The following is a 12,578-nucleotide window of genomic DNA, read 5'->3' on the forward strand; positions in this document are numbered from 1 at the left end:
GGGGAAGGCGCCGCCAGGGAGCTTCTGGCGCAGCGAGGACAGATGCCGGTGGCGGAGGCTGGTGACCAGCCAGATGATGGCATCAGAGGGCCGGGCCGGGCCCACGTGTGTGTTCCTGAGTGAGCCGTTATAGCAGTGGGCACCCAGGGCTCAACACAAGTTTGATTTTAAAAGTTTCTCCCCATTTCCTCCTTTTAAATGAAATTCATACACTTTTTTACAGTGCAACTTGGCAGGATGCCTCAAAAAGCTTACGTATGGTCACACTTCACCCAAAGGCTTTACTTCCAGGGACGTATTCCGAGGAAATGCCCAGGGCTAGCAGCTACCGTTAGCCGAGTGCTGCGCGCAGGCAGGGCCACAGCACAGCCAGCCTATGGTTTCATTTTGTTCTCACCATCACGGAACGTCTAGACCAGGGGTGGGCAAACTTTTTGACTCGAGGGCCACAATGGGTTCTTAAACTGGACCGGAGGGCCGGAACAAAAGCATGGATGGCGTGTTTGTGTGAACTAATATAAATTCAAAGTAAACATCATTACATAAAAGGGTACGGTCTTTTTATTTTTATTTTTTTTTTTTAGTTTTATTCATTTCAAACGGGCCGGATCTGGCCCGCGGGCTGTAGTTTGCCCACGGCTGGTCTAGACGGAAGATAGTATCACTGCCATGCTGTGGTGAGAAAGGGGCGGCCAGGAAAGGTTAGTACATTTGCCTGAGGTTGCAGCCAGCAAGGGAGCCAGCCAGGGTTCGAACCCGAGTCTCTGAGACTCAAAGCCTATTCCCAGCCTCACCATTTCCTCCCTCTTTCGGGACAAAGACAGTGACTTACCAGTATGTGTAAGGATTGATTAAAGCCATCGTGTGGTTCCTATGCTTTAAGCTATGAAGACACGGAAAGTGAGGCTGTAGAACCCCCCAGCGCCGAGGAACACTATTGCTACCGTTATGTTTAGCTGAGGAAGGACTGTGTACAGTGTGAGCCTAATTTTGTGAATAAATGACAGTGGGTAGGTGCTAATAAAATAGAATGTTGATGTGTTTATGTGTTAGTATTGGAATTGTGGATGATTTTAATCTTATTTATACCTTATGTAGTTTCAAAATTTTCTTAAAAGAGATGATCTGGCTTTTTTAAATCAGAAAAAGTAAGAAATATCCCATGTTTTATTTGCTTCTTATTAGTAGTGAAATGCTGGAGACTCCCTGACAGCAGAGGAGGAAACACCCTGATCCCCGCACGACCCTCTGGCTGTTTCCTCTCCGTTATCATCTGCGCGAGGCCTGCGTCACGGTTTATTTCAAATAGTTGTGTTCAGGGTTAAATGTGGGCACGCGGTGTCCGTGGCGATTGGGAGCAAGAGAGTTCATTTCCTGTTCAGCGCCTCCTGCCGTCTGAGGCTAAGATGCGCGCTTTCTTGCTCCTCGTTGTGTTTGCAGACACGTTTGCTCGCTTTATAGATGCTCAATAAATACTTGCAGGGTGACTAAGGGGCAGGGGGGTGTTGAGTTTTGCATAATCTGAGCAGGGGTTTTGCAGGGATGCGTTTGGAGAGCAGGCGCTGAGATGGGGGCAGGCGAGATGGGGGGCCGTGGGGGAGGATCTCACGCTCACGGTTAGAAATTGAGATTTGACATATAAGGCCACTGGGACTGCGTCCGCTCTTCCAAGTGGGGATGTTACATGATTAAAACCAGGGAGCGGAAACACGGTTCTGGCAGCTGTGGGGGTGGAGGCTGGGCCCCAGCAGCAGCAGAGGGAGGGCTGGTGCTGGAGGGACTGGGACGGATGGACTGGCGAGACCCAACTGTGAATCCGGGACCCCACCCTGGGGCAGGTGGGCCAGGACCTGGAGCCAAGCCCACAGGAGGCCCGTGCCAGCCCCGGAGACAGTGCCATGGAGGCAGTGCCCCTCTCCCCCCGTTCTGGCTGCCGGCTGCCGGGTGTACAGGAACAAATTTGTGGTGTGGAAGGGTTCCAGCCAGTCATCCATCACCCACGGCGAGTCCTCACTGAGCTCTCATCACACACTCACAGCCGCGCCCTTTCCAGAGAGAGTTCTGGAGGCGGGCCAGGGGTCTGCCCCGGCCTCGCAGATCCTCCCCTGAACTTTGCTCTCTCCTTGCTCGGTTCCGTGTTTTCTTTTAATTCAGAAACAGCTGGCAGCCCCTCCCTGCTCCGGCCTCGCTCGCCCCGTGGTTTGGCTGGGAGAGCGCGGGGCCCATCCTGGGGAGGGCTGACTTCCAGCTCAGGGCCCGGAGCGGGGCCCCAGCCCTGCCCTCTCTCTGCCCAGGGTCCCCGGAGGCAGGGCTGAGTGAGGACCTGGCTACCCGAAACGCTCGCTCCTGTGCCTGGGGCACTTGGCACAGGGGAGGGGCCGGCCCGCCCAGGGCACATCAACGACTGTCCTGTCCGAGCCTCAGTTTCCGGATCTGCAGCCCTGAGTGGCGGAGCCCACCCTCCTCACTGGAGTGGTGTGGGCCGTTGCACAGCGCAGGCAGCCTGAGCCCTGGCCAGGGCTCAGCACGTTAATGATCAGTGTGTGTGCTTCGGCCCCGCCTCCCGCACACTGTGCGGCTGCCGAGGGCGGGCTGTACATGCCTATGTCTTCCAAGACTTTGTGGGTGTTTTTAAAATTGTGTTTTGGATGCTATTGCTTGTTAAAACGAGAAGCATTTTATTTTTGTTGGTCCGTAATACTGCCAAACACCAGTGGAAAACACCATCACAAACCATTCTGAGATCCTTGCCTAATTGGCTTATAAAATGTAACTCACAAGACACCGAGGCCCATTGAGAAAGGAGAGGATGCCGGGGCATGGGGGCGGGGGGTGGGTGTCATCTCAGGGCACCGAGGAATCGTCCAAAAGCACCTGGCGAGGGCTTGTGCTGCCAGCACATCTGTGTCTACCGGAGGTGCCCATGGCACCGACCTGAAACCCCGTGGGCTGCTGGGGGCAGGGCTGGCGTAAGGCAACCTTGCAGCCCATTGGGCGGCACAGCAAGTGCCCCTGGGCCCTGGTTGCTGAGCGGGCGGCGGGTGTGGCCGGGATCACAGTGGGGGTGGGTGAGGCACCCTTTCCCCGAAGGGTCCTCTCTCGACTTTCCACATGCCGGGGAAGTGGGGGCGTCGTCCCAGCAGCACCAGGTGAGGGCACCAAGGCGAGGCCTTGCTGTGTGACCGGCCGGAGAGGAGACGAATCTGACGGGGCCAGGCTCGCCCAGCGAGCACCAGTGACCACGCGAGAGGCGAGCGCGGTGAGAATCCCGGAGATGGCGCTTACACCCTCCTCACCCAGGATGCCCACGGGAGTGGGGGAACCTGCCACGGTTGGACGGGGCTCGGCAACCTGTCAGTGCTTCGTGTGACTGGGGAGCCCACGGACTTCGCCCAGCAGCTGGCTTTCCCAGCTGAAAACTCCTACAACTCCCACGGATCCCTCAGGAGGGGTGGTGGGAGCGCGAGGCCGCGTGCCCTGTCTCGCAGGTGAGGGACAGCAGCCAGCGGAGGGGACCTGGTGGCAGGAGTAACATGCCTGAGACAGCACACACCACCAAGGCGGGAGCTCCTGGTAAATGGGTCAGTTTTTCAAATAGAAACATCAACTCTTAACTAACACTAACTTGGAATAACCGCTAAAAATGCTAATGTAAAAACAGCACACTTCTTTTTATTAAGGACACATGGTTTTCTTCCCGAAGGTAACGCACATACATGAAAAGTGGGGGTGCGCAGAGAAGGAGATGGAGGGAGGAACAAATCCGTCCTGAGCCACCCACTCAGTGACGCCTGGGCAGGCGCTAGAATGGCCAGGCCTCCCTGGGTCTCCACACCGAGCCCCTCACAGCCCTCACGGCTCTGCCTTTGGAGAGAAGTTGGGTGACTTGGTTGGAATAACTTGGGGATCCCTCTGGAGGTAGCAGCAGTCTGGGAGAGGACCAGCAGGTGCAAGGACAAAGGCCATCTGTCCCCGGAAGGGGCAGTGACACCTGTTCCATTCCTTCAGGGGAATGAGGTCTGAAAGGGAACACAGCCTCTGGCCACGAGGACTGCGGTTAGCCCGTTAGCTCGCTGGGTGGTGACGACTTGGGGAGGGGATGCTGCAGGGACTGGGAGAGGCGAGGCCGGGCTGGGCTCCTGCCTCGAAGAGAGACCGTCCATCACGTGCAGGGCCTGTGACCTGTGAGTGAGGGGCTGGCTTAGGCCGGCTACTTTGGGGCCACACAATAAGTGAGGGGGACAGCCGAGGCCCACGTGTGAGGGGGAAGAACTGAGAGCCTCCTCACTAGAATGCCCGCCCCTCCGCGGACCGGACCAGGCCAGGAGGGCTGCTGGGGGTGATTGGGACATGCATCCCGTTGACCTTCTGTGAACAACAAGGAAAGTGCCATGGCAGCCCAGAAAGGGTCCCCCAGCTTACGATTCCAGACTGGGCACTGACAGATGGCACGCGTGAGCGGAAAAGGTAGGCCGTCGCACCCTGAGCCTCCAGTCGCCACCCCCCGCTTGCTTTGTGGGTGGTTCCTGCTTGCAGCTAGGGGTCAGCTGAGCTCTGAGGACCCAGCGGCCCAGGCTAGAAGGAGAAGCTCCCACTGTGCACAGGGCTGCTGTGTTCGGTGAGGTGGTCACGCAGAAGTGGCCCAGCCGGTGGATGGCGGCCCCGCCTGAGCACAGTGCCAGCAAGGCACGCTCACGGTGTTCTTTGCATACATGTGACGGTGACAAGTCCAGAGCCGAAAGCAGCTGGGGTAGTAACTGCTGTGTCAACACGCCTGGACCAGGCATCTGATGGGTTTATGGAAACTCAGGCCGCACGGGGTGCGGCTCAGTGGTCAGTCCCCACCTGTCTCACAGGGCAGGGACACCGCCCTTCCTGAGGCCCCGCCCTGAGCTCCCCAGGTGAGGGTGTGGTTTGCCTCCCCTCTGGCCTCTGTTCTGTGCAGCGGGTCCTTTGACCAACAATGTGTTTCTAATCTAAGCTGTCACTTCCACCACCGTGGTTGGAACTAAAATGTGTTCCCAGGTCCGTTTTCTCCTTTGTTATGGTCCTCTCTGTACTTCAGTGCTCTCACCTGTGAAATGGGGTGATCACAGCCCCCCCCCCCCCCACGCCCCACCGTCTGGTTATTAGAGGGGTCACCTAAATGAAGCACTTCAAGGCAATGGGACTAGGAAGTGCTCAGTAAACCTTGGCCGCTAATGTCATGTGATTTATTACCGTCCCTGCACGTTTCCTTGAGCTCTTCCTGCCGCGATGCTGGCGGAGGTCCCCTCCACAGGCGGGACGGGCAGCGCGAGCCGCACTCGCTTTTGGTGAGAAAATTACCGAATCCCAGCCAATTTCCTGCCCGGCTGGTTCTGGCTATTCTCGCCGCTGCTGATGCCTGCGGGACGCCGATCACTTCCGGCTGTGGCTTTCCTTGGCAGTGGAGTGGAATTAAGTCGATGGAGATATTAAGTGTCTGAGTGGTGAAGAAGAGGAGACCCCTGGGCCTGAAGAGAATGAAAGCGTATTTGATTAACAATGTTAATAGTCTCACTTCCCAGGAATTCCCTTTTGCCTGACTTCCGAATAGCCTGAGTTGGTGAGGCATTTCATACATGTTGAAGGCATGTTTTTGCATGTTTGTAAATATGTTGTCAGTCTCAGTGTTTATAAAGGCTGTCCAAAAATTCACACAAGAAGTAATTTTTATAGAAAACACAGGTTTATAATTAAAAATGGTAAATTTTTTATTGATTCATAAAGTATACAGTATAGGGTTATGTATGGAATAGCACATCGGGTAAATGGCCTCCACGGCTTTGCTGGCACATATGCAAAGCCGTGGTCTTCATTGGTCTTCATTGTCCCTGCTCCTGGGCCATAATTGGTACTTGGTAATGCTTATCAAATGGAAGGGATTGAAATCAAAGGGCAACAGATATTAGAATCTGATTCAATAAACCAAGTAAAATTAGGCTTTTATTTTTTGTTGTTGTTTTGTTAATGCTCACGCAAAATTCAAATCTTTATCAGTAAAAACAAATAAGAATGTGTGTATTTACAGTAGAACGATGACTGTGCCCATTGCTCAAAGCAGCTGGTTATTCATGAGGGTCGGACCGCTCTGGGGGTCAGCCACCTTCTGCCTCTTGTCTCCCCCCCGCCCCCCCACCCTCGTGTGAGCTGCTGGTGGTGCAGTGCGCCGCCCGCGGTTTCCTTCCGCAGATTCCTTGCTTGTTTTTTTTAATTTAATATATTTTATTGATTTTTTACAGAGAAGAAGGGAGAGGGATAGAGAGTTAGAAACATCGTTGAGAGAGAAACACCTATCAGCTGCCTCCTGCACACCCCTCACTGGGGGTGTGCCCGCAACCAAGGTACATGCCCTTGACTGGAATCGAACCTGGGACCCCTGAGTCCACAGGCCGGCGCTCTATCCACTGAGCCAAACCGGTCAGGGCTCCTTGCTTGTTTCTGGGCGGACTCAGTGCCCGTCCCTGAAGCGCGTGTTCACGGACAGCTCACTCGGGGCATCAGCAACGAGCAGAGCAGCCCCCGACCTCACAGCCTCTCCTTTCAGTGGGGCAAACAGAAAATCAACCGCAAATCACCAAGTGATGACCTGTGGTGATGACGGGTCCGCAGGTCAGAGCAGAGGTGGAGCAGAGGGAGCCCGCCGCCTGGAAAGGGGAGGGTGCCTCTCTGACAAAGAAATAATGGAACAGCAGCCTGCAGATGTGAAGGCGTGAGGCATGTAAGTCCAGGGCAGGTGGGACGGGCAAAAGGGAAGCCAGTGCAAAGGCCTGGTGGTGCGGTCTTGTTCAAGGGTGTGTTGAAGGACCGGAGAAACCCACATTTAAAAAGGGGGAGGATTTGAGATATTCAAAGGCCATAGACAGGGATCTCAGATCTGGGATAGTGAGTGTTCCGAGGACAATAAAGCACATAGTATGTCTATATTTTGTTTTAAGATGGGCCAGGTTCGGCAGGAAGGCTTTCTCTTGCTAACGGATGGGAAGTGGCTGCTTGGAGCTCGAAGCAGAGCAGGAACCTGAGCTGCATCTCAGCTCTTCTCTGCGGTGATCAGTTAGTTGATTTGCCAACGTCTTCCATGGGAGCGTGGCATGTGGGCGGGGCAGGGCGGCGTGGCGGCCTCCATTTGCCTTCGTGGAAGTAGATGGGTCCCAAGAGAAGCATGTGTCTCACACTCATTTCTCCTTGGTGGCTGAGACTGGTACAGAGCTGGGGAGACAAGTCCCGGCAGTCATTCCTGCCCTCCCAACCCTGACCCTGTCCACCCGCCGTGGCCTGGCCTCCTGCCCTCCCAACCCTGACCCTGTCCACCTGCCGTGGCCTGGCCTCCTGCCCTCCCAACCCTGACCCTGTCCACCTGCCGTGGCCTGCCCTCCTGACCTCCCAACCCTGACCCTGTCCACCCACTGTGGCCTGGCCTCCTGCACCCCTGCCCTGCCCCTGTCCACCCGCTGTGGCCTACCCTCCTGACCTTCCAACCCTGCCCCTGCCCACCCACTGTGGCCTGCCCTCCTGCACCCCTGCCCTGCCCCTGTCCACCCGCCGTGGTCTGGCCTCCTGCACCCCAGCCCCCTGCGCTCTGACAGCTGCAGCGAGCGAGGAGGGGCAGGAAGGTCAGAGAGCTGCTCCAGAACGACTCCCATCCCCCCAAGGTTCCTGGGAAGGAGACTAAAGAAGGAAGTTGAATTTTTATTGTTCATTCAGAAATGAAATGAATTATTTTAAAAATAATTTTTATTTATTGATTTTAGTGGGAGAGAGAGAGGAAGGGGAGAGAGAAACATCGATTTGTTGTTCCACTTACTTATGCATTCAATGGTTGATCCTTGTATGTGCCTGACTGGGGATCGAACCCGAAACCTTGGTGTATCAGGGATAATGCTCTAACCGACCTGGCTACCTGGCCAGGGCACGAAATGAATCCTTGAAACGGGGAGGCCGCCACTGCTGAGTTGGAGTTGCCCAGCTGTAGCTCGCAGTCCCCAGAGGAGAGTAGCTGACCAGTTAGCCACTCGGGTCCTGGGTCTGGTCCCGGAGATCAGCGGTGGGACTGGGCCTGCGATGACTTGCAGTGTCGGTTCTGGGTCCTAGTCTGACAGACTCTGGAACCAGGAAGCCAGAGAGTTGGCAGAGACTCCCTATCCTCACGCCCACGCACCCTCCAATAGTGCCATCCCTTCCGCCCACGACCCAAGAGGAGACGGTTGGTTAAGTGGGCAGTTTCAATGTAAAGGGCAGTTTCAATGTAAAGAGAGAAAGCAGGAAGCAACGGGGGGCGAGGAAGCTGGAATTTGCTTACCCTGCAGGCATGTGGAAAGAGAACATGAAGATTTGGGTAAAATAACTTTCAACTCAAGTGGGCATGGAGGCTGGAAGGCGGCCCCAGGCATTTGCAGACACTGACCACCAGGGGGCGCTTGAGTTCACAGCACTGTCGGGAGCAGGTGGGTCCTGGTGGTGGCCATTGGGCAAGGGACAGAAGTTGGCTTCGGAGAAGGGAGAAGGGAGAAGGGAGAAGGGAGAAGGGAGAAGGGAGAAGGGAGAAGGGAGAAGGGAGAAGGGAGAAGGGAGAAGGAATCCCAGGGAGGTCACCTGGTGGCTCCGCGTTCCAGTGACGACCGCCGTTTTCAAACGCCACGGCCAGCACACTGTCCCTGCGAGGGCCTTGCTGGAGGCTTTGCCGCCTCCCCTGCGCTCACTCACCCAGAGCTGCCACCAGACATTTTTGTTTTTAAAAATTTTCACTAGAAAATAATTTCTGCTCCTGACACGAAGGGCCTTCTTCCTTTGCAGTTTGGTCTTTCTTCAGTGTGAGCACCGGGCACTCCTGTGAGGTGTCGGCAGTTAGGACGTCTGAGCCCCCTTTTCTGTGTCTAAGGGGGCTCCTCCCTCTTCTCCCAGGCACAGCGCAGGGGAGGGGCCCGCGGGTGCAGGCAGGGCTCTCCCTGACCAGACACAGGTGCAGACTGAGCGCCCCCGTGGGGCCCAGGCACGCGCTTCCTCTGGTTCCTGTGTGGATGGGGTTGTGGCCTCACCTGGCCGCGTGGGCAAGAGAAACAGGTGGCTGGCCCCTTCCTTCACCCGCTACAGGCACAGTCAGGGCTGTGAACTAGGGCTGAGGCCCAGTGGGGTCCCAAGAGCACAACACCTGGGACAGTGGGTGCTGCCCGCGTCTCGTGCCAAGCCCTCGTCTTTCCCAGGGGGTGCGCATCGGGTGTTTGTGGGCTTAAATTTCCGGGGGCTCCAGGAGGGCCTGTGATCCAGCATTCACAGCGAAATCCCGGGTGAGGTTGAGGCCTGAGACATGTTATGTATCAGCCAGAGCCAGGTTAGGGGACGGAAGCCGACCAGTGACCGAAACGGCGAGAATTTCATACAAAGAACAGTTAACCAGGCATCACGCGGTTACCTAGGTCACGGAGAGGCTGAGGAGGGCACCAGGTCATCGTAAATGCAGCAGCTGCAGGAGGTCCCCTACTTTAGTTCAACAAAGGGAAGGGGGTGGAATTCTAAAACCCAGGACCTGAGGCAGAGGCTGGAGACGGGGCTGGGCTCCGCAGCGGACACTGGGGAGCAGCTCCGCGGGGGACGGTGCAAACTGGGCCGTGTACTTGACGAGGGCTGGGCCAGGGGTGGGCCAGGAGACCGGAGGGACCCAACCCGTATTTCCCCCCTTTCCTATTTTTTATTGTTGATGCTTTAACAGGTTTGATGACCACCCACCAGCTGTCAGACTGGCTGCCTGGGTTCCTGACCATCACACTGGAGAAAGTTCCCTGCAGACGGCAAGCCAGGGGTCTCTGGGCTGCCCTCCACAGGGGAGGTCCCGGGAGAATCTGCCCCGGGAGCTGCCACCCTCTTGTGGACACATGTGGTTCTGCAGGAGGGCAATGTGCCCTGCTGGCCGGCTGGGGCTTCGCCTGCCAACTGGGTGGCCCATTTGAGCCTCTGATTAGATGAGGGAGCGCTCACACTCCAAGTGCTGATGTCTTTCTTCAAAAGGAATAAGTCTCATCACCGAGATCGCCGTTCGCTGCTCGGAAAACCTGACTGATGGCCTGCGTGGCCAGGAGCAGACTCCACAGCCAGACATCGGCCTGGGACCGCGTGGTCCTGCTCGCCGGGCAGCCAGCGCTTTGTAAAGTGTCAGGTGGTAAATACTTCCATCTGCGACCGGGCCGGCCCGCCCGGCCACACAGCTCTGCCACCACCGTTGGAGAGCAGACAGAGACGGGACCCAAAGCAAAGAGCGGTCTGTGTTCTGATACAGCCTTATAACTGACATTCCGTGTGATTTTCACGTGTCACAGAATATTCTCCTTCTATTTTAAATATGCTTTTATTGATTCCAGAGAGGAAGGGAGAGGGAGAGAGGGATAGAAACATCAACCATGAAAGAGAATCATGGATTGGCTGCCTCCTGCACGCTGCCCTACTGGGATTTGAGCCCACAACCCAGGCATGTGCCCTGACCAGGAATTGAACCCTGACCTCCTGGCTCATAGGTCAATGCTCAACCACTGAGCCACACTGGCCAGGCTCCTTTTTTTTTCCTTTTAAATATATTTTATTGATTTTTTACAGAGAGGAAGGGAGAGGAATAGAAAGTTAGAAATATCGATGAGAGAGAAACATCGATCAGCTGCCTCCTGCACACCCCCCACTGGGGATGTGCCCGCAACCAAGGTACATGCCCTTGACCGGAATCGAACCCGTGACCCTTCAGTCTGCAGGCCGACGCTCTATCCACTGAGCCAAACCGGTGCTGGCCCCTTTTGATTTTATAAAATTACTTTAAAAGATAAAAACCGTTCTTTCTTGCCGCCTTACAGAAGCAGGCAGCGCGCTGGGCTGGGTCTGTGGTGAGTCCACGGGCTTCGGTCCCAGTCTGCACAGGCAAAGGCACGGCTGGGCCGTGTGAGCTGAGCAGGACACACCTTCTGCCCCACCTCGATGTCCCGGGAATGAGCTGTACCCCTGGGGTCTGGCCTCGGGGCAGCGAGCCCTCAGCTCCCACTTGTGCAGGGGTCAGGGTTTCTGTGGGAGACAGTCCTGCTCAAAATCTCTCCCCTTTCCTGTCTAGACAGGATCCTCATTGTCATCTGGACCTGTGTTTCTGGTTCTCACAAATCGAGGTGCTCACAAACCGAACCTGAGGTGCAGTGGAGAGTGGGCTGGATACCGTCTCCTCACGGCTAAGCACAACCCCTCCACGCACTGAAAATAGGGTGGGTTCAGTGACAGTGTGATTCTGACGTGTTTTCCCAGGAACTTCGTCCTTTTCTTTTAAACCTTCACCTGAGGGTGTTTTATAATTGATTTTTCTTAGAGAGAGAGGGAGGGGGAGAGAGAGATGCATATGAGAGAAACATGGATGGGCTGCCTACTGCACCCCCTGCTGGGAACTGAACCCGAAACCCTTCGGTGCTGGGATGATGCTGCAACCCGCTGAGCCGCGGCCAGGGCCGGAGCCGTCCTTTGGCAGCAACCTGCGCCTGTGCTGCCGCTGACACGGGACCTGCAGTCTCCTGGACATCTCAGCCCATACACTGGAGAAGGAAGCAGAGAAGGGGGTATAAGGATTGCAGAGGCTTCAAAGGGCTCCCGTGGGGAATAAAAGAACAGCTCTGACCAGCATTGCCTTTTGGGTTGCCGGCGGAGATCGGGCCTGTCCCTGTGGTTTATGCTGTGGGAGAAGAGATTCCGGAGGACCCGGAGCACCAGGACCTGGCACTGCCGTTGGTCTCCGCTGCTTTGAACCCTGTCAGCATCTGCTTTTCCTCCTTCCCTCCCCACCTGTCAGCAGCTCTGACCGGGCCGGACGAGGACAGAGCTCCTCAGGCACAGGTGCGTGGGCCCGGAGACAGGATGGACAGGTGACGCCACATGACACACACTCGGCAGCCCAAAGGGACCCGAGGAGGCCCCCAGGGCCCGCTGGAGAGCATAGGAGGAGGGGGCAGCAGGCAGGTGACAGGGAGGGCAGGCAGGTGTGCAGGGCAGGCGTCTGGTCAGGTCCCCGTCACCACGGCGCAAGGCTAGTGCTCGGAGTTAGTGTCGGGAGAGGGCGGGGGAGGCCAGAACGATTTGTGCGGCTGGTTGTAGGGAGAAACTTGGACTTTTCTGGGGATAGAGGCTCCGTCAGAGGACCCACCCTGCGAGCCTGGGACCTGCGGTGATGAGGATACGGGACAGCAAGGCCACCGCCCGGGGCCCTCGTCTGTGAAGTAGGGGTTGGGTTGGCTGAGCCCACAGGTTCCTTCAGGCTGACTTCCCACCACCAGCTCCTGTTTCTGCTCAGGAGGCCCAGCACTGTGTCAGGAGCTGGGGAGACTGGCTGCCGCGTGGGGTGGGGTGGTGGGGGCGAGGAGAGACTGGCTGCCCCGTGCTGGGGCGGGGGTTGGGGGCGGGTGGCGGGGAGAGGATGAGGCCACTACCATGTCTGCAAGTGAGTCAGTGGGAAGCCAGAGCCAGCGCTGGGAGAGAGCTGAGCCGCCAGGAGCGCTGACGGTGTCCTCCCCTCCACCCTGCCCAGATGTTCTGGGAGGTTCTGGCAG

Source organism: Myotis yumanensis, unplaced genomic scaffold (assembly GCF_028538775.1).
Source record: "Myotis yumanensis isolate MYYU_CA2020_CCGP unplaced genomic scaffold, mMyoYum1.0.hap1 SCAF_17, whole genome shotgun sequence".
NCBI classification, from domain to species: domain Eukaryota; kingdom Metazoa; phylum Chordata; class Mammalia; order Chiroptera; family Vespertilionidae; genus Myotis; species Myotis yumanensis.